Raw genomic sequence first — 24227 nt, forward strand, 5'->3', positions numbered from 1 at the left:
TTCATATAATATTCTAAGAATTTGTGCGCTTATAAGGAATTGTAGTAAACTGTTCTCTATTGTCTCGTTCGTAAGTTTGCTCTTTAGAGATATGAATTCAGTGTCAATTTCGATATTATGACAATATTCGGGTTTTTGATATTCATCTTTGGTTTTATTACTAACACTAATCGTATTAGTACTACGTATCGACTTTTTAAATGTGATTTAAATATAATACGATTTTATGTTTTTGAGTGATACGAATTGACAGATTATCTAATGTTAAGTTCGCGAAAGCAATAAAGCATCGATAATTCTTCAAAAGTTTGTATATACGTTCGTTCATACGTTACCTTGCGCGTATCATGAGATAGTGCGCACGCACTATCTAATGTCAATCAAATATAATAATGAAGGCAAACATGTGAACAACGAGATAAGTGTGCAGAGAAATAGTCAAAACCGAACTCAAACTCAGATCCAAGCTTGAATTATTTAGGTAATTCTCTTGAATTACTTAGGTAATCTTTAATAAAAATCCAATTCTCAATTCAAATTCAAATACCCAACTCGATTCAAATAAGAATCATTTATGTGATTTAATTCTTCAAACTCAAATTCAAAGCCCTAACTTAGAAAAATTAATTATCAATTCAAACTCGAATCTTAAATCTTACTTTAATTAGTTAAATCAGAAAATAGAAAAGAGAAAATAATAAATGCACTAAGACTAGAATATTTAAATTCTGAAGACAGAGAACATGTTGAAGATTTAATAGAAAAGAACTCAGATTGTTTTTATTTACCTGGAGAAAAACTCGGGCATACGAACAATAGAATTCCGACAATTAATGATATTCTAATTAATGTGTGACAATATAGATTTCCAGTTGTCCATAAAGATGAAATAAATAAACAAGTTAATGACTTGCTAGAACAGAATATAATCAAGCCATCGAAATCACCGCCTGTATGGATTGTGCCCAAGAAAGCAGACTTGAAAGGGAATAAGAGATGAAGAATGGTGTTAGATTTCCGTGACTTAAATGATAAGACAGTAGGTGACGCGTATCCATTACCAAACATAACAGAGATATTAGATCAGCAGGGAGGCGCGAAATATTTTTCGGTATTTGACCTCGCATCAGGTTTTTATCAGATAAAAATGCATCCGGAAGATAATTATAGAACAGCATTTACAACACCTCATTAACACCTGGTCATTATGAATTTAATAGAATGCCTTTTGGTCTTCAGATAAATGTGAGTTTTTAAGAAAAAAAGTAACTTATTTAGGACATGTAATAGAACAAAAAGGAGTTTGACCAGATCCAAAAAAGGTAGAAACAGTGCAAAATTTTTCAATTCCTAAAGATCCGAAAAATATAAAACAATTCCTAGGTTTAGCAGAATACTACCGTTTATGAAGGGATTTTCAAAGATAGCCAAACCTCTAACTAATCAATTGAAAAAGAATTCTGATTTTAATTGGGGAGAAAAAGAACAAGAAAGCTTTGATATATTAAAAAATGCACTTTGTCAGGAACCGATACTACAATACCCGAATTTTACCTTTTCTCTTAACCACTAATGCTTCTGGAACTGCAATAGAAGCAATTTTAAGTCAAGGTCAGATAGGGAAAGATCAACCGATAAGTTATGCCGAGTATTAAATGATGCCAAAAGAAATTATTCCACTATAGAAAAAAAATTATTGGCAATAGTATACGCTGTACAACATTTTAGACCCTATCTTTACGGGAAAAAGTTTCAATTAGTAACAAATCATAAACCGTTAACTTGGATTAATAAAATAAAAGATCCAACCTCATGTTTAGCAAGATAAAGAATTAAATTAGCTGAATATGATTATGAAATAATTTATAAGCCCGGAAAAGTAAATGAAAATGCTCACGCTTTATCCAGAAACCTTACGACAAATATATATCGAATAAATTCTTTATATAAGAATTTTGTTTCCAAATAGAAAAGTGTCCGGAGGACGATGAAGCAAGACAAAGAAACGCAAATCCTAAATCCTTACCAGCTTCACCAAGAAGGGGAACCATGGTAGAAGAACCGGAACCAACCGTTTCAAGAATGCACACACGCAATTTTGAAAAATCAAAAAAAGAAAACATACCATTTACTCCTAGAGAATTAAAAGAACCATCATCAATAAAACACAAAATTCATGTAGAAATACATAATTGTCCAACAAATCAAACAGACAACACTTTATCAATCATAGAAACAAATAACACCGATTCAGAAACAGATAACATAGAAAATGACATACGAGAAACAACACATGAAACAGTAACACTACCTTTAAGAAATTGTAACAATAATAATACAAACACTTCACAAATAATTATACCACCTAACCTTTTACAAATAATTAATTATTTAACAAAAAGTGAAGACGAAAAAAATAATCAAAGTGATTTAACGGATAAAACTGAGGATAATTCCGATGAAGAGAGCGGAGAAGAAAGCGAAGAAGAGGAGGAAGAGGAGAAAGAAAAAGAAAATAACAACGATAACAGCGACGATGACTATAGTGATAAAGACATTGATAAAACATACAATGAAATAAATTCGGACAAAAGGACAGACAATACAGACTGACAAATGATAACACAACATAGTATAATAACATAGTATAATAAACAGTCGTGATCAAATTTATATGAGAAAAGAAAACTATTTGTACTTTTTAACCGCGGATGGGAAACCTTGTGATGAAGGGTCAAAACAACTTTAAAAACAAAATTTAATACCCAAAATTAAAGAAAAGAAGGTAGGTGATTTAGAGATTTTTAAAAAGGGAAACAAATTACATTTAATTTTTATTTGTAAAGAAAATACAAAAGAAAAGGTAACTAAAAAAATTTTCATTAGAATTTACAAATAAATTTTGCCAAGTAATTAAAGAAAAGTCGATCAAAATAGTAAATATAGCTAAAACAAAAGAATTAGATAATTTTACATGGGAAGAAATTTTAAGCCTAATTTGTGAATCAATTCTGGGAATTCAAATTAACCCTCTGCCTACACACCTTATTTTCTCCCGATTCCTACACAGGGATTACGCTAACCCCAAAATTTCGTTGACTTATATCTCCAAATGTATTTAATCAATTTTAACTTCTTTTTTTTTAATCGAAAGGAAAAAATCTCAGAATTATGATGGTCTTGGCTGAAAAGTCGAAGATATTAAAAGAAAAGAGATTTTTTGAAAAGAATGAAAAAGGAACGAAAAATTTGCCTTTTTTTTTAAATGCCCGTATTTATTAAAAAAAAAAAAAAATAAAGTAATTAAAATGGTGATTAATGGAAAGGGGAAGAGTTGTACTTTAAGAATCTATTGTCAGTTTTTTTATTCTGTTCAAAAAATATATTTATTTTGTAATGTGAATTTAGTAAAAAATGAATGCAGTTTAAACACAATAGTAAAAGAAAATAGTAATATTTATTTAAAAAACATAATTATTAATACAAAAAATATTTATTATAAAAGATTTTATTTATTATAAAAAAAATTTTTAATTTGTAATGCTACAATTGCAGCATATTTTTGCAAAGTGATCGCGACATTGGTAATATATATAAGTACTTTATGCGTGAATAATATATACGTAATGAACAAAAAAATAACTTTACTTACCCTTCAAATTTGGAACTTTCCTTTTTTTTTTGTTACGTTCCCTTACGGAGTAATTGTAACCCCAACACACACTTTCGATGCTCCTACTTCTGTTGTTTTCACAACATTCACAACGCCTAAAGAGGAATAAGTAGAGCACAGTTCAAACTTTTTCCCCCCCCTGGTTTCAGTGTCCTCTTGCTAAATACTTTTAAGTAGCAAACATTTTAAAATCGACTGGGGTTACCGTAACCCCATGTGTAGGCAGAGGGTTAAAATAATAATTTGTCATGGATTAGTAAAAGTACCAGAAATTAATGATAGGAAAGATATTATCGAAAAAGCTCATTCATCTAAAATAGGAGGTCAGAAAGGAATAACAAAAACCTATAATCGAATAAGACAAAATTTTTATTGGAATAATATTAAAGATAATATTAGAAATTATATTAATCAATGTTGGCATTGTCAACTTAAAAAAATAGTAAGAGTAAAAACAAAACAATCAATGATAATTACAAATACACCTTATTCTTCTTTTGAAAATAATTTCAACAGACATAGTAGGACCTTTGCCTGAAACATCAAAAGGAAATTTAAATATTTTAACTATACAAGACCATCTTACAAAATTTTCTCTTGCAATACCTCTTAAATCAATAACTGTAATTAAAGTAGCTAATGCAATATTAAAATATTTCATATGTATTTTTTGAGCCCCTAAAAAAATATTAACAGACCAAGGAAAAAAATTTTACTACTAATTTAATGAAAAAATTTGCAAAACAATTTAACATTAAACAACTTAAAACAACGGCCTTCTATCCACAAGCTAATGGAGCTTTAGAAAGGTTACATTTAATATTAATTAAATATTTAAAGCAATACGTAAATAAATTTACAGAATGGGATGAATTACTTGAATATGCAGCATTTTCATATAATACAAGTACTCATGAATCGACTGGATATACTCCTTATGAGTTAGTATTTGGCAAAATAGTCAGACAAAATCGTTCAGTGAAATAATAGAAGATATAAAAAAAAAAAACATATGACAATTATTTATCTCAATTAATAACAAATATACATGATTTGCAAGAATTAGCAAAAAAATGTATAATTAAATCGAAAATCAAATCAAAACATTATTATGATAGAAAAATAAATGCGCAGACTTTTCAAATTAATGACGAGGTTTTTCTTTTAAGTAAACCTAAAAAGGGAAAATTAGGAGATCAATATTCAGAACTACATTTTGCAACAAATATTTTACCTAACGGAAATATTAAAATTCAGAATAAAGGAAAGTTTAAAATTGTTCATCCAAATAAACTACGTAAAATTAAATAAAACACAAATTTTATAGATTAGACCATGAAGACAATACTTTGGTTAATAATCATTTGGATTTACAACATTCAAGAAATCAAGGGAATTATTATTCCCTTACAAACAAGAGAAATTTCAATAGAAAATTTGGACATTTTGTATATGTAAATTCAAAATTTGTTTATGTTGAAAGACACATATGCACACAAATAAATCAACCATATACCCAGCTAACCATTTGCTGCCAAATTGTCAGCAGACTGCTAAAAATTTCTTGCAGAATCAGGCTGCCAAAACCATGGCCTACTGTGTCCTCGAGTGCGCCCCAATTACAAGCAAAAATTGTTATCAAATCCTGATACCAAATTGGGTGCAACACCAGAGCAGATCTGTCACTAGCAATACAATGACAAAATTCACGCAGCAAATTGAGAACAGATGTTGCAACGTAGATTCACAGCAGATTTGCGCCAAATATGCAGCAGATCTGTATTCATAAATGACGACAGATTGGCGACAGATTTGTCGAATCTTTTCATTTTCACAGTTATAATTTTATTTGAGAATTGATGTAAGCAGTCTCCTGGGAAGATTTATTAATTCAGGAGTAGGAACAGATTGAATAATTTACCCCACCCTCTCCTTAGCATCTAATATTTCCTAGAGGGAGACCTCAATTAATCTATTTTCTCCCTTTATATCGCAGGTATATCATCTATTCTAGGTGCAATTAATTTCATTAAATTTTTTGTATTTAAATGTCACTCCAAAAAAATGAAAATACTAGCAGTTCTGTATCATAAAAGTACAATATAGCGGTCCTCCGCCATATCGGACTCCTCCGCAGGCGCAGCAAAGGAAAGTAATTTTTGCTTACCTTAGTCGCACTGCGAGTGGTCTTTATGTAGCGAGTTAACTGCATTTTATTCCCGAGAGAATAGGCCGCCTATCGACGGTGCCGCACTTTTTATTGCCAATTTGACATTTCGATAGATCTGCTGCGTTTTTGGTGTTAATCTGTCGCGTACTTTGACACACAAATGTTGTTGTATTTCTACAGGCAATTTGTTGACATTGTTTGCACTTTGGTGTTTGTCGTCAATCTGTCATCAATACTTTCAATAAATCTGCTCGCAGTTCACTATTATTTTGTCATGTATTCTGATGATAGACGTTGCTAAATATTTGCTCAATATCTGCTAACAGTGTTTGCAATGACAAAATATGTTTTTCATTTGTCGCTTTTTTTTGGTAACAGAATCTGTTGCCAACATTTGTCACAGCAGAAATGGTTATCGGGGTACAGATATACTAAAACAAAGTTGTAATTTGAAACGGCAGATTTTCAAGAATGCATTAAGTTTAACAATTCATTCACCGGATAACTTTGCATACCAAATCATGAAAGGACTAGGATACATGGCGATGATTTCTTAAGAAGTAGTACACATAATTAAATGTACACCAGTAGAAGTTAAAATTCGAGAAACAAAACAATGCTATCAACAACTACCAGTACTTAAAGGAAATAAAACACATTTTGGGGGCCCAAAAACTCATATACTTTTCAAAACCGGAACTCAGGTTACTTGCAATAGAGCAATCCCAGCGATGTATTACCTAAATGACGGATCACCAAAGTCAAGTAACACCAAATTTGGAATTTAGCAAAACACCAGAAACTTTAAAACCAATGTCAAAACTTTCATGGCATTACAATGATCCAGGAGCCTTGGCAGAAGGAGGTATTTATTCTAACGAAGAACTAGAAAATTTAAGGAACCATATCATGTTTTTGGCAGAAAAGAATAATATAATAAATACAATGGCACGTGGTGTAAGAGGAGAGCCAACGATATCCCAAGGAATATTACTATCCCATCTTTTAGATGAAAATTCTTTAGAAAAAATAACCGAAAGTACCTGGAAGAAAATCTGGGGAACATTTTTATCCGTTGGCAATGCAAGCGCAGGAGTAATCGGCATATATTTCTTCTTAAGGATGATGAAACTCATAATAGACACTGCAATTCACGGCTATGCGTTACATACAATTTATGGATGGTCAATCCACCTTATCGGAACATTATGGGACTCAGTAACAAATTTATTATTACATTTAGCCAAAAGAACCAATAACGAAACCAATAACAAAGATCAGAAAGAAAAAATTCAAAACTCTCTAGAATCAAAAAGAAATCAAACACTAAAATTAGAGAAAGAAAACACCAAAACAGACACTTTTGACGCACATAAACAAATTCCAAGTTGTTATTTTGAAAATGGAAAAGAAAAAGTAATCCGCAACGAAGTACATAAACTATATCCATCATAATAAATTATGTAACAAAACAATAAGTGAAGAACCTTTTGGTAATATTATCTAATTGGTAAATAAATTTTGAAATAAATAATTCACTATATTTTAAGTAACCACTTATTGTACTTATCGAATTAATAAACATTTCGAATGGAATTCAAGCTTTAATCCGCAACGAAAGAAGACACGAATTGAATAGGTAGGACTAAGGTGTCAATAGATAAGAGTATTGGAAGGAAACAATCACGAAATAATTCAGTGCAAGTTCAACCGCACAAACAAACGGACATTAAAGGAATAGAAACGAAAAATATTTAAAACTTAAATTAATAAGTGCAACCTCTCAAAAGGTAAATTTAAATTACTTTTTTATTAAATCTGCAAAAATAAACTTTCGTTAATTTTAAATTTAAAAAATGATCCCACCAGTTTCACCCGAAAACAACATAAATATCAAAGAAATAGACGGGGTACGTCCGAAAGATTACCCGCAAAGATACCACCAACTGATGAGGAGCATAGTTTGAAGCCAAGAGAGTGGTGTTTTCTTGAAGAGGAATAAGTTTTTGTATCCAATGCAATAGGCCGGGAAGGATGAGATGAAGGCTAAGAGGCAAGGTATCACACGGATACAGGACTAGATTAGCGGAGGATGAAAATTAAGAAACAATCACAGAGTGCTCTGGGTGTCCCATACAGATAATTGATATTAAACTAGCGAAAGATTGTAAGTAATGTATAGGAATATTTTTAGACAACGAAGAGGAAATAGAAGATATTATATCTGTAGATATATTTCCCAGTAAGCAAAATATCATTATTATAACGATATCACAGGCACACAACAAAAAGTGGTTGGTCCGGAGGACTAGACTAGTCAATTCTTATGTATTTCGACCCGCTGAATCCGAATCCAAGGTCAGAATTGTAAAGTTAGCTCGCATTTCCTATAAAAAAATTTTTTTTTATGTTGGTTTGGCGGACCAGACTAGTCTATCCTTATGTATTTTGACCCGCTGAATTCAAACTCAAAGTCAGAATTTCTGAATTGACTCATTTTTTCCTAACCTCAAAAAAAAGTTTTTTTTATAATGTTGGTCTGGCAGACCAGAATAGTCTATCTTTATGTATTTTGACCCGTTGAATCCAAATTCAATGTCAGAATCGCTGCATTGGCTCATGTTTTCCTGACCTCAAAAAACACCTTGTAAAAGCAGTTTGGATCACAAATGTATAATCTGGAACGTGCAGGCTTGCGTAACCACATTACCCGGGGAAAATTTTCTAGGAAACCACAAAAGTGAAGATTACAGAGAAAGGGTAGCGGAAACTATGGAGAACTATAGAAAACTAGGTTGCCTAATGAATCTTAAGTTGCATTTCTTAGATTCTCATATCGACTACTTCCCAAAAAATCTAAGTGATTATAGTGAAGAACAGGGAGAAAGATTTCATCAGGACCTCAAGGAGATGGAGTATCGATATCAAGGCAAGTGGGATGTGAATATAATGGCTGATTTCTGCTGGACGCTCAAACGTGATGTTTCTGCCTGTATGGAAAGGAACTATTGAGAACTATTAAGAACTATTCAAATTTTTATAGTTACTATTCAATTTCTGTAGTAACTTGAATAGTAACTATTGGTGATTACGTGCATAAATATTAATTGAATAGTAACTACAATTGTTGGTGAATAGTTCTGAATAGTAACTATTCGTGACTATGTAACCGAAGAGTAATTAAAAAGTAACTACGACTATTGGTGAATAGTTTCAAATAGTAACTAATCGTAACTACGTAACTGAACAATAATTGAATAGTAACTACGACTATTGGCGCATAGTTCCGAATAATAACTATTTACAACTACCTAACTAAACAGTAATTGAAGAGTAACTACATGAATAGTAACTATTTGTGAGTAATATTACTAATGATTTGATAATAATTGTAAATCCGAACACATGATATTTTTTTATATTTGGCTTCAAAATATTTCAAACACATGACACACACGACACATGCCACACACACACACACGCGCGCATATATACTCTGTAAATTATAAGATTTACTTATTCGTGGTAGAATTAATAAATATTGGATTACGATTTATGTATTTTTACAATTATAAAAATTTTAATTATAAAAATTGTACATTTTGCAAAACGTATATATATACACATATTACCCATATCTATTATATTAAATTTGTTTGGTGTGTCTGTCTGTTTGTTCGCTGTGTAACTCGAAAGCGGCACAATAACATTTACAAATTATTTTTACATCACCATCTTCACTATGAGCTAACCTCGAGCAATATTAAATTTGAACCCACTAAGACTAAGGCTATGCCATCTCTTGAGATGACTTCGTTTTCTTGTTTATAACATTTACATATTCTAATATAATATATTAATGTATAAAATATTATATATTATATTATTATTATTATTTAATATACAGGGTGTAACAAAAATACCTAACACAAAATACACGAAATTTTTTGTATAAAAGTGAGTAAAAAATGTTTTGTGAGTAAAAAATGAGCTATTAAGAGAACTACAAAATTTTAAGTAGTAAATTCGAACATTACTATTCGTTACTATTGACATACGCCTATAGTTACTATTCACTTTAATAGTAAACTATTGACGATTCCAATAGTAATGAATAGTAAACACCTACAGTTACTATTCACACCAATAGTACCCATATAACATCGGATATTCTATGTATATGCATTTTTTTCCATAATGTGAAAAAAATATCTTGTATGTTAAACGTATATACATCTCACATACATGATTCGTATATACATTGTGGTATATAAAGTGTATATCCATTAATGTATTTGATATGTATATACAGCGTACAATGTTAAATGTATATACATCTCACATACATGATTCGAATATACATTATAGTATATAAAGTGTATATCCATTAATGTATTTGATATCTATATATAGCGTACAATGTTAAATGTATATACATCTCACATACATGATTCGTATATACATTATGGTATATAAAGTGTATATCCATTAATGTATTTGATATGTATATACAGCGCACAATGTTAAATGTATATACATCTCACATACATGATTCGAATATACATTATAGTATATAAAGTGTATATCCATTAATGTATTTGATATCTATATATAGCGTACAATGTTAAATGTATATACATCTCACATACATGATTTGAATATACATTATAGTATATAAAATGTATATCTATTAATGTATTTGATATGTATGTACAGCGTACAATGTCAAATGTATATACATCTCACATACATGATTCGAATATACATTATGGTATATAAAGTGCATATCCATTAATGTATTTAGTATGTATATACAGCGCACAATGTTAAATGTATGTACATTTCATATGCAAGATATTTTTCCTTTATAACATGAACTTGTACGCTCACGTGTAAGGAGTAATTCTCGCAATCACCGCTAGACGGTGCAACTTAGCCCTTTTTCCGGAGTCAAGTGATTCTCTCTTGCATATATAAGGAGGTTACTTGCAACTCCGCAATCAGATCTCGAATCTCATTTTTATTAGCTACCGTGCCTCGAGTACGGTACCGTACCAACACACAATCTCCACAAATTTGTATCATGTATATTCTATGTACATCTTATGTATATATACTATGGACATATGTATAATATTATGCATGTATTATGTACATTCTATGTTCATGTTATGTATATAAAATGAATGATAAATGGACATACATTATGTATATACATGTAATATACGAATCATATACATGTGTATATACTTCCGATCTGCAATGGATATTTTCCTTGTAACATATCATATGCAATGGATGTACGGTGTAATACAGAAACGGTGTAATACGGTGTAATACAGAACCATAGTACAACAGAACCATATACAACACACATAAATGTATATACATAATATATACACTGTATATCAAATTGTTTTGTGGGGTATATTTAGATACACACCCGGTTTTATTTGCATATACATTTCACGTTCTTTGTATGTATATTGCATCAAGTATATACATGGAATATATATACAATATACTATCTAATGTGTGTACAAATGTGTATATATAATATATACATATTACATATAATAATGTATATACAGAATATACATACATACAATGTACATATTATATACATATGTATATACTATGAATCTTCTATGTACATTAACCCGGTTTCATTTGCACATACATTTCACATTCAATGTATATACATTACATTAAGAAAGTATATACCTGGATTATGTAATATACATAAATGTATGTACAATGTATGTACTGAGTATATTTTTATGTATATATATAATATATACATATTACATATAAAAATGTATATACAGAATATACATACATACAATATACATATTATATACATATGTATATACTATGGAACTTTTATGTACATTAACCCGGTTTCATTTGCACATACATTTCACATCCAATGTATACAAATTACATGAAGAAAGTATATACCTGGAATATGTAATATATAACATAAATGTATATACAATGTATGTACTGAGTATATTTTTATGTTTTGTGGGTAAACTATTAATGATTCCATTAATAATAAATAGTAAATGCCTATAGTTACTATTCATTTCAATAGTAAATTATTGACGATTCCAATAGTAATGTCCGAATTTACTACTTGAAATTTCAAATAGTTCTCTCAATAGTTTTGAATAGTTATTTCTCAATAGTTTTTAATAGTTTCTTTCCGTACGGATGTGAAAGTAAGAGGAAGCCATTGCACAGAATCTTCGAGAATAAAAGAGATATAATAGAAAAAGGGAGTGAATTTTCTACGCTATTCACAGAAGCTCAAACTTGTCATACGTATTGAATTTTCCCCGGGTAATGTGATTACGTAAGCCTACACGTTCCGAATTATACATTTGGATCCGAACTGCTTTTACAAAGTGTTTTTTGAGGTTAGGAAAAAATGAGCCAATTCACTAATTCTGACCTTAAATTTGGATTTAGCGGGTCAAAATACATAAAGATAGACTATTTTGGTCCGCCGGACCAACATTAAAAAAAAAAAATTTTTTTTTTAGATTAGGAAATGCGAACTAACTTTGCAATTCTGACCTTGGATTCGGATTCAGCGGGTCGAAATACATAAGGATTGACTAGTCTAGTCCGCCGGACCAACCACTTTTTTTTGTGTGCCTGTGTATTTAGTAACATGTAACGTTTTTCAGAATGTGTGTTTTAACGTTGTAATCAACGTCATTTTCAGCAAACTTTACAATCATTGACATCAACTTTAAGGTTTTAATAACGTTAAATTAGGAATGCCTTAATGTTACGAACTACATTGCGCAAATGGTTTCCACGTGTATTCAATATAACGTTAAATAAACATTATAATCTGACTCCTAGTAACATTAAATAAATGATATTTAAACTTGATCTTAACGTCGTTTTATCATTATACCAACATTAATGCAATATTGATTTCGTTATCTATTTAGTATTATTATTGATATTAATTATAATTACAATGAACAATTTACAACTTATTTTAAATATAAATTTAAAAATAATGGAATTAAATATTAAATATTTTCTAAATATTGATATTCAGAAAATATTTAATACTTAATTCCATTATTTTTTAATTTATATTTTAAATAAATTGTTAATTATTCATTATAAAAGTATACTTTTCAATGAACTTTAATATTTATAATCTAAATGTATAGAAAAATAAAGAAGTATTAAAAAATATAAACTTATTTTATTTTATATTTTGTATCACAGTAATTTATTTGTACACATGTGTATTGTATACTTCAATATTTATCATCTTATTATCTTATACATATTACAACTTAAAAATATTATCACATGTGTATTGCAAACGTTAACATATAGTATACTATCTTATTATCTTACACATATTACAAGTAAACTTAAAATATTTCTGGTATCACATATTATAAATATGCATGTATTATAAAAGTTAAAAAATATATAAAACAAAAAAAATTTAAAACAAATATTATATAACATATATAATATTACATATATTACATTTTACGGAATGTAAACATCTCTCTTTGTTTATAAAACATTTTTAAATAAAAATATTTTATAAACAAAGTCTTACACTGAAAGATGATTAAGGAACTTCATTTCTTTCATTTTCTTGTTTTTATTTGCGTACATTTGCAAATCTAAACCATTCTATGACACAACGCTCAAAATTTTTTTCGGTACAGCAAGGATATGCTGCCCTAAACGCTTCTGGAAAATAAAAATGTAATAAATAAAAAGACAGACTTAATAAGAAATATAATTACTAATTTAGTATGTTTTCAATGAAGTAAAATGATTAAAATTTTGAATATATCAGCATTTTTAACAGGAGCACGAGACGGACTAATACATTGATTATGAGATGATATGTCATTTGAAATATTATCAGTTTTTACACAATTTTTAATAATTGTAAAGTTATTAGTATATGATTGTTTTAATGGGACAGACGAGGAAACAGAAGTTACAAATATTTTTTCTTTTTCAGGATATATTCCTCTTTTCACATTTCTTTTAACATTTTTTACAATATTTCTATTTATGATTCTTTTCAAATATTTCTCGTCATGACATTTTTTATAAAACTAAAAATTAAATATACACATATATTTATACAAATTTTTCAGATTACACGTTTTTTTATAAATTTTATTTCATTTCTCTAATTTCTCTTATTTATTTAAAGTAAATAAAACCATAGATTAATTTCTATTCACACTATTAATTTCTTTATATTCAAATGATAATTATATTCATATTATATGTATAATGATAAATATAAAAAAAATTAAAAACATTACCTTTTAGACATCGTTTAAATAATTTTTATAAATATTAATATTTATTATTTAAAACTTTTTGTATATTACGTGTTTTAAGCATAAAACTAAAAATAAGTGATTTTTATAGAGACTATATAAGAATCAGCTTTCTATTTTCTAAAGATTAATGTACGAATTTTTTTCAATAACAGTAAAAAAATTATATATGTATACCTTATATGATAAACCTTGACTATGTGCCATCATCAATTTTGTTATATCATATATAATTACTAGCTTTTTCGCCTGCGTTTCGCGCGGGCTCAAAAGCTCTTTCTTCACGCGCATACATATATAAGTACCGGGTTTGTATGCCCGCGGACTCTAAATACTTGCACGTAAATACAGATTGTTTCTGTAATGTTGGCAGTAACATTGTTTAAAAATTCTTTTTTGAATCAACCTGTATTTCGAAATACCGCTTTATACATCGTCAAAATGTTTTTCATTTTTTTTTTAACATCAATTACTCTCTTCTATTATAATTAAATCCTCTAAACCTTCTTCTAAATTTTAAATTTATTTATTATAATAAAATTTTTAATCTTTTTCAAAATAACATGCAATGAATCTATCAACTTATATTTTAACTGATTTATTCATTTATTCATGTATTTATTACTCATTTCATTTTTCTAATCATTGTCTCAGATTTCGATTGTTTAGACTCCCTCTGATGATTTAAGGATGTATCGGACATACAATCTTAGACAAAAGTACATGTAATTTGAAATACTTAAATATTTACGGCTAATGCATAGTAAATCTAGATGTAAGAAACTTGAACGATAGTTGGAGTCTTATTTTTACTCTTACAAAGATATTTTTCACATATTTGCGATTTTTTTCACTTATGAGGTTAAACTTTTGACAGTGAAAATGCACAAGTATCTCAAGTTATATTTTATTTCTTTAAAACGGTGTAATGAAGACAATTGAAACTTGGCAAATATTTTCATCTATTCATATATTAAATGTACCAAAAAGTTCAAAACACTCGTACTATTTCTTCTATATTTTTTTAGCTGTTTTATCCGTCAAAATCGTCTTTTTCCATAAGATGAAAAAGGATATCATGTAAAATTAGTGAAAATTAACATATTTATAACTCAGTAACCGTTTAGTGGATACGTTTTCAATTTTTGCATTAAGGAAGTACATTAAGGAAACTAAAAAAATAATTTCACAAATTTTTAGCAACTTTGTACCATTTTCAACTTCGGTCCAATACATCCTTAGCCCTCTACCTACACATGGGGTTACGGTTACCCCAGTCGATTTTGAAATGCCCGCTGTTTTAAAGTATTTAGCAAGGGGACGCTGAGACTGGGGTGGGAGGGAAAGTTTGAACTGTGCTCTACTTATTCCTCTTTGGGCGTTGTCAATGTTCTGAAAACAACAGAAGTAGGAGCATCGAAAGTGTGTGTTGAGGTTACAGTTACGCCTTGTGTAGGGAACCCATACAGCACGGGGAGCTCCCGAGGAGCTCACAAGATTTTTCATAAAGCTTCATTTAAGCTTCCAAAAAATTCGCACGGAGCTGCTATGTCCGCTTTTGAGAGCTCCTTGAGAGCTTTATTTGAGCTCGCAGGGAGTTTATAAATCATGTTTTGAGAGCTCCCTGCGAGCTTCAAAGTAATTCCCGGGAAACTTTTATACAAGCTTCCTGAGAGCTTCATCTAAGCTTGCAAGGATTTCAGAAATTGTTTTAAGAGTTCCCTGCGAGCTTCAAAATAATTCTCGGGAAATTTCTATATAAGCTTCCCGGGAGCTCTTATGTCCGCTTTTGGGAGCTCCCTGAGAGCTTAGATAAAACTATCAGGGAGCTTATATAGAAGCTTCATGGGAATTATTTTGAAGCTCGCAGGGAGTTCTTAAAACATTATTTTTGAACTCCCTGCGAGCTTAAATAAAGCTCTCAGGGAGTTCTCAAAAGCGGACATTGAAGCTGCCGGAAAAAATTTTATTTTTATATTTTCTCAATTTTCGGAAGCTCTCTCTGAGCTGCGAAGGCCCACGAACTCTCTTCGTGTAACAAAAACAATATATATTACACTTTGCTGCTAGTGAAGTACTAACTACTAGGTAAGCCGTGAGTGATGGTATTCTTTTATAAACCTTTTGAAGTAAATTTTCTCACGAGAAGGAGGAGCGCCGTGCCTTCGCCTAGTGGCGATCTTGCGAACTACTCGCGGCTATATGACTATACATGCAGTACATTAATTTACTCGATATGTTCAATCTCTGGGAGTTTGTTTTGTCAAATTTTGTAAACTTCTTGAAAACTCAGCAAAACGAACTCCCTGGGAGCTTGTTTTGTCGAATTTTGTAAGGTTCTCGGAAACTCAACAAAACGAACTCCCTGGGAGCTTAATCGGAGCTTTGTGCTGTATGGGAACGTAACAAAAAATTTTAAAAGTTCCAAATTTGAAGGGTAAATAAAAGTCATTTTTTTGTTCATTACGTATCATTTACGCATACAGTACTTATGTATATTATCAATGTCGCAATCACTTTGTGAAAATATACTGCAATTGTAGCATTATAAATTAAAAATTTTTTCTATAACAAATAAAATCTTTTGTAATAAATATTTTTTGTATTAATAATTATGCTTTTGTGTATTAATAATTATGGTTTCTAAATAAATATTACTATTTTCTTTTATTATTGTGTTTGAACTGCATTCATTTTTTATTAAATTTACATTACGAAATAAATATATTTTTTGAACAAAATCATAAAAATTACGATAGATTCTTAAAGTACAATTCTTCCCCTTTCCATTGATCACCATTTTAATTACTTTATCTATTTTTTTTCTAATAAATACGGGCGTTTGAAAGAAAAGCAAATTTTTTTCTAAAATTTTTCGTTCCTTTCTCATTCTTTTTAAAAAATCTCTTTTCTTTTTATATCTTCGACTTTTCAGCCAAGACCATCATAATTCTGAGATTTTTTTTTTCGATTAAGAAAAAAAGAAGTTAAAATTGATTAAATACATTTGGAGATATAAGTTAACGAAATTTTGGGGTTTGCGTAACCCCTTTTTGTAAGAATCGGGAGAAAAATAAGGTGTATAGGCAGAGGGTTAAAGAGCGTCCGCATTAATCGCCTGTTTCGTGGACATCGAGTTTTGATACGATTTTGGAGGTAAATGATTGCATATTATCAAACGTTCATCACCTAAAAATTTCGAATTGAGCATACTTTTTATTTCTGAGATATGAAGGATTATAGTTGATATTATTCTCGAACTTGTTAAAAATACGTTTTTTCAAAAAAATCACATAATACTTTTTTTGTTAACAATTTTTTGTTGCTCAATTACAATTATGTAATTTGTAATATATCTCGATAAAAGAGCTACCTCTCTCTTCTTAAACTTTTAGAAAAATCATAGTAAATACTGCAGTTTTTCAGTATTCGGTGGTACCTATATTTGAAATATTGTTATAATGTTATTGAATTTATAAAATATAAGGCCCGATTAATTCGTGTTGACATAAAATAACGTTAATAAAACATTTCCGTCTTTTATATGTACTCTTTCTGTGCTCGCTGAGATAAATTAAAAAAATTTTTCTGAAAATTGTTAATTGACCTCTTAATGACATTCTGACTTAAACGTCGTTTCAAAAATTTTCTTTATATAGATTAGTAACGGATATGCGTTTATCTGTATGACCGCGAACTACACCGTCATTTGTGGCCTAAACCACTTGCAAATGGTCTTATTTTATTCAAAATTTTTTAAGGATGGCAGCCATGGGTTTTGGTTTTCCGTATACTGGAGAGTGTTTCATAAATGAATGGCGTAACTTTAAGAAATTTAAGTTTTTAAATGAAACACCTTGTATATGGAAAATCCAATCCCATGGCAACCTTACTCGTTAAATTTGAAATAAAATGAGACTATTTGTTAGAGATTCGAGCTACAAATGACGATGTTCTTCGCGGTTATACAGACAAACGCTTATTCGTTACTAATTAATATATAGATAATTTTTGAAAAACCCTGTATTTCGAAGAACCAAACCCTCCCTAGCAGCAATCTTCGTAAAATTTGAAATAAAATAAGATCTCTTGCATTAGAATTGGACCACAAATAACGGAGTGGTTCGCGGGCATACAGACTTCAATCATTCATATGTATATTTTGGCCTATCATTTTTGAAACACCCTGTTTTTGAAAAATTCGAGCCCATAAAAGCCTTCCCCCCAAAAATGACAAAATAGTTCACGGGCATACAGACTTTAATTATTTATACATATATTTTGGCCTATCATTTTTTAAACACCTTGTTTTTTAAAAATCGGAGTCCATAGTAGCCATCCCCGGAAAAAATGCTAAATTTTGAGACCATTTGCATTAAGATTGGTCCACAAATGTCGGAGTAGTTCGCGGACATACAGACTTCAGTCATAAATATGTATATTTTTGCCAATCATTTTTGAAAGATCCTTTTTTTGAAAAATTCGAGCCTTTAGTATCTCCCTGGAAAAAATACAAAATTTTGAGATCAATGCAAGAGGATCGAACCAAAAAGAACAAAGTAGTTCCCGGGCAAACAGAATTCAATCATTTATACGTATATTAAGTCATTTATACGCCTATCATTTTTTTAACACCCTGTTTTTGAAAAATCCGAGTCCATAGGCGCCATCCCCGAAAAAAATGCTAAATTTTGAGACCAGTTGTAAGAGGATCGGACCACAAATGACGGAGGAGTTCATTGGAATACAAACTTTAGACAAAAAAACGTATATTTTTGCCCATCATTTTTGAAACAATCTGTTTTTGAAAAATTCGAGCCCATGGTAGCAGTCTCCGAAAAATTTGCTAAATTTTGACACCAGTGGCGTTAAGATCGGACCACAAATGACGAAGCAGTCCGTAAATTATACATATATGTATATATATGTATATATAAATCTTTACCAAACACCCTATATATATACAGGGTGTTTGGTAAAGATTTATGCAATTTTTATAAGCAGGTAGAGCGCATTAAGCTGAACATAAAATCCTCATCGTTTTTCCATTTTCACAATAGTTAACGAGTTATAGACTTGTAAAATTTTCTGTATTAGCCCGGCCTACCGGCAAATGCAAGCTCGCCGAGCGCCCGACCGCGGCGGCCGCCCCTCCCTAGCGCTTGAACCTTGAGATTGCTAGGCGCGCGGGGGGAGTTGTTACAACAAGCGGCAATGGCTACACACAATGTATACGTGTACATACATGTGTACAAAAAAATATCAGTTCTAATGCTTAAAGAAGCAATTACTAAATTTATTTTTTTTTAATAAATAATGATTATTTTTAATAAAAAATTTTTTTGTGATAGTCTTAAATGTCGTAAACTGTCATAAATTTTAAAAGAAGCTATTATCATGTGCTCAAAAACAAATTTATCCTTCTTTAAACAACATTAGAAAATTTTATCGATTAAAATAGAAATAACAACCAAATAAAAGGATTAGCCGGGCTAATACAGAAAATTTTACAAGTCTATAACTCGTTAACTATTGTGAAAATGGAAAAACGATGATGATTTTATGTTCAGCTTAATGCGCTCTACCTGCTTATAAAAATTGCATAAATCTTTACCAAACACCCTGTATATATATATATATATATATATATATATATATATATATATATATATCCCAGTGAACACAGTAATATAGCAGCAGTGTAACGGCTTCCGTTTCCGGTGCGACTAGTGAGAACACGCGGTTACTTCGTGAGAGCTTTATCAAGTGCATAGAGAGAAAATAGGAGTGAATGCAAGGTGAGAGTGAGTGAGATAGAAAGAGAAGGACGAGAGGAATAAGTGAGAAGAGAGATATAAGGATAGGGAAAAGGCGTAGGGAGTGAGGAGAGGATAAAAAGTAGGTAGCGAGAGGTGAGTGACGGGTAAAGCATAGAATAAGAGTTAAAAGAGAGAAGGTAGGAAGAGAGTGATAGTTATTAGGCATAGAGAGTAGGTAGATAGAGGGGATGAGTGTAGACAGACGGGGAAGCGTAGAGGGCGGGACAGTGGGGAAAGAACAGGGAGTAGGCAACTGGCTAGAGAGGAAACAGAGAGAAAGATGTAGTAGCATAGGGAGCTCGAGTAGCATAGAGGAGTATGTGAAAAGGAAAAGAGAGGGGACGGACGAAGAGAAGAAGGAGGAAGGGAGGAGTCCATTTCATAGGAGCAAGAAAACGCCGAGATCACCGACTAGAGCAGGAGAGATAGGGGAAGTGGAAGAGGGAAAGAATGGGAGAGAGGGGGAGGGAAGTATGAAAGGGATAGAAGATTTAAAGAAAATGATGGAAAACATGTGGCAGGACCAAAAAAGAGGGAATGAGTGGGTAAGAGGGGGGTTAAAAGTGTTAGAAGAAAGAATGGAGATGATGAGAAGGGAACAAATGGAAAGAGATAAAAGGTGGCAGGAAGAAAGAATAGAATTAATTGGTAGAATTGAGGAATTAGAAAAGAGGGTGGGAGCGATGGAGGGAGGAGAGAGAGATAAAAATAGGGAAGTCGGGGGAGGGATGGAGGAGAGAATGAGGAGGATAGAAAAGGAATGGGAAATGAGGGAGAGAAAAGAGAGAAGGAGGAACGTGATAATTAGGGGGTTAGAGATAAAGGAGGGAAAGAAGAGAGAGGCGCTGAAGAGTTTATTGAATGAGATAGGGGTAGAAGCAAAATTGGAGGAAATGAGTAGAGTGGGAGGAGGAGAAGGGAGTGACATATTGTTAGTGAAATTAGAGAATGAAGAACAGAAGAGGGAGATAATAAATAAGAAAAAGATATTGAGGGGAAGAAAGGAAAGGATAGGGGAGGACTTAACATGGAGGGAAAGGAGGATGAAATGGAGATTAGAGGAAATAGCAAGGATGGAAAGAGAGAGGGGGAGAAGAACGTGGATGGGTTATGGAAAGATAAAGATAGACGGAGAGTGGTGGTCGTGGGATGAAGGGGAGGAGGTATTAAGAAGCAAGGAGGGTAGAGTGAGGGAGGAGGGGCAAAGGGGGGAAGGAAAATAGGAAGAGGGAGAGGGGAGGAGGTGGAGTTAGGGGAGGGAGAGAGAGAGGAGGGGGGAGGGGGAACGGGAGGAGAATGGAGAATAAGCTTTTGGAACGTGGCAGGATTGGTGAACAAGGACAGAGATTTTTGGAAGGGATAAGAAAGATGGGAGGTGGTAGTATTGCTAGAGACGTGGGTAGAAGAAAAGAAATGGGGAAAAGTAAAGAAGAACTTGCCGAAAGGATACAAATGGGGGTACAATTTGCCGAAAGAAAGAATAAGAAGGGAAGGGCGATGGGAGGTATTTTGATGGGAATAAAATTGGAATTAGTAGAAAAGGGGACGGAAATAGAAACGGAAGTAGAGGGGATGATGGTAGGGATAGTAAAATTGGAAAGGGAAAGATTGAGAGTGGTAGGGGTATATGTAAATGGAGATATAGAGAGAGTTTTGCAGATCTCAAAAAAATGGGTGGAGGAAAGGGAAAAGGGGTGGAAACGCTTATAGGAGGGGACTTTAACGCGAGAACGGGAGATAAGGGAGGAGGATGGAGGGGGGGAGAATGGGAGGGGGAAGAGGAGGAAAAAGAAAGAAGATCAAAGGATAAGAAAATAAATAGAGAGGGAGAAAGCTTAGTAGAATTTGTAGAGGAGGGGGGGGTGGAGTATATTTAACGGAAGGATTAAAGGAGATGAGGAAGGGGAATTTACGTTCACGGAAAGCAGAGGGAACACGATTATAGACTATGTCATAGGGAATGAAGAGATAAGAGAGAAAATTATTAGGTTGGAGATAGGGGAAAAGATAGACTCAGATCACCATCCAGTGGAGGTAACACTCATAGGAAAAAAAAGGGGGAAAGAAGGAAAAACAAAGAAAGAAGAGAATGGAGAGGATGGTGGGACGAGGAAGGGGCGGAAACTTTTAGAAGAGAAATGGGGGAAGTAAGTTTAGGGGAAGAGAGGGTTCAGGAGGAATGGGATAGGCTAGAAGATAAGGTTAAAAGAACAGTGAAAAAAATAGAAGAGGAGAGAGGAGAGGGGAGGGTGAAAGGTAGAGGGGGCTGGGACGAGAAATGCAGGGAGGGAAAGAGGATAGCAAGAAGAAAACTGAGGGAATGGAGAAGGGGGAGGGAAAGAGAGCAGGAATATAAAAAAGCGAAAAGGGAGTATCAGGAATTATGTGGGAGGAAAAAAAAGGGAAGAAACAGAAAGGTGAATATGGATGGCTCAGGAGACGAGAACGGAAGGACAAGTGTGGGAAATAGTAAACAGAGAGAAAAGAAGGAGAGGGGGGGTAAATGAGGGAATTGAAGAAAGGGAATGGAAGAATTATTTTATGGAATTGCTGGGAGGAGTAGAAAGGAGAGTAACAAGAGGAAGGAAGGAGGGAAGAGAGAGGGATGAAGAGGGGGAGATAAGAAGGGAGGAGGTGGAAGAGGTAATAAAGAGGTTGAAAGGGAAAAAAGCGGCAGGGATAGATGGGGTGACAAATGAAGTATGGAAATATGGGGGAGAAAGAGTGAAAGTATGGATTTGGGAATTCTGTAATAGAGTATGGAAAGGAGAAGGGTGGCCGGAGATATGGAAAGAGGGGATAGTGGTTCCGATACTGAAGAGAGGAGAGGGGGTGGTGGTGGAGGATTACAGAGGAGTGACGCTGATGCCAACGGCGTATAAAATATACACAGCGATATTAGCGGAGAGGTTAAAAGAAGAAATAGAAGGGAAAGAAATAATACCACATAATCAGACAAGTTTTAGGAAAGGAATGGGAACGATAGACAATATATACGTGCTGAATTATTTGATTAACAAGCAGATAGAAAAAGAAAAAGGTAGATTGGTGGCACTATTTGTAGATTTGAAAGCAGCGTTTGATTCGGTGGATAGGAAAGTACTTTGTGGGGCAATGAGAGAGAGAGGGATTAGGGAAGGATTGGTAGAGAGGGTGGAAGAATTATTGAGAGAGACAAAGAGTAGAGTAAGAGTGGGAGAGGAGGTAAGCAGTGAGTTTTGGACGGCAAGGGGGTTAAGGCAGGGATGTCCTTTGAGTCCAATTTTATTTAACGTGCTAATAGCAGATTTGGAAGAGAAAATGAACAGAGTGAGATGGAGGGGGGTAGAGTTGGGAGGGGAAAAGGTGTACACATTAGCATATGCGGACGATATAGTTTTATTGGCAAAGAGGAAGGGGAAATGCGGAGTATGATAGAAAGACTGGAAGATTATGTGGAGGAGAAAGGGCTGGTGCTAAATGTGAAAAAGACAAAGATAATGAGATTTAGGAAGGGAGGAGGAAGATGGAAACTGATAGATTGGAGGTGGAGGGGAAAGAAAATAGAGGAGGTAAGGGAATTTAAGTATTTAGGTTATGTACTGCAAAGGAATGGAGGACAAGAGGCTCATGTAAGGGACAGGGTTAGAAAAGCGGCAGCGGTAATGGGATAGGTATGGGGGATTGGGAAGAGAAAATTTAGTAAGGATTGGAAAAGAAGATTATGGTTGTTCGATAGATTGGTGTGGACGGTTATGAGTTATGGGGTGGAAATATGGGGATGGAAAGAGAGAGAAAAAATGGAGAGATTAGAAGAGAGATACATAAGGTGGGTTTTAGGAGTGGAAGGGAAAACACCGGGGTATATGATAAGAGAGGAGATGCAGAGGGACAAGCTAGAGGGAAGAGCAGGGAAAAGGGCGTGGAGCTTTGAGAAGAGATTGATAGAAGGAAAGGGAAGTAGGTTGGCGAGGGAATGTTTGATGGAGATAAGGGAAAGATGGAGGAGAGGAAAGGGTAGGAAGGGATGGGAAGAAGAAAGAGAGGAGTTCATTGAAGGTAAAGGGGTAGAGATGGAGGAGGGGGAGAGGGGAGAGGAGGAGGAAAGCTGGTGGGAAAAAGAAGAAAAGGAAAGGCAGAAGAGGGAAAGATGGGAAAAAATAGGAGAGTCAAGGTATAATAAATGGTATAGGGTGATAAAAGGTGAAGGAATTCCAAGATATCTGAAGAAA

The 24227-nt window shown here is 32.5% G+C and overlaps 1 protein-coding gene across 11 annotated transcripts in view; it reads right to left on the minus strand.

Moving 5' to 3' along the window:
* The window catches only part of LOC105832565 (dopamine receptor 2), a 285344-nt gene that overhangs the window by 171181 nt on the left and 89936 nt on the right, over nt 1–24227 (minus strand). The gene's annotated exons all lie outside the window — the stretch shown is intronic.

This window comes from Monomorium pharaonis, chromosome 1, assembly GCF_013373865.1.
Source record: "Monomorium pharaonis isolate MP-MQ-018 chromosome 1, ASM1337386v2, whole genome shotgun sequence".
Taxonomy (NCBI): Eukaryota; Metazoa; Arthropoda; class Insecta; order Hymenoptera; family Formicidae; genus Monomorium; species Monomorium pharaonis.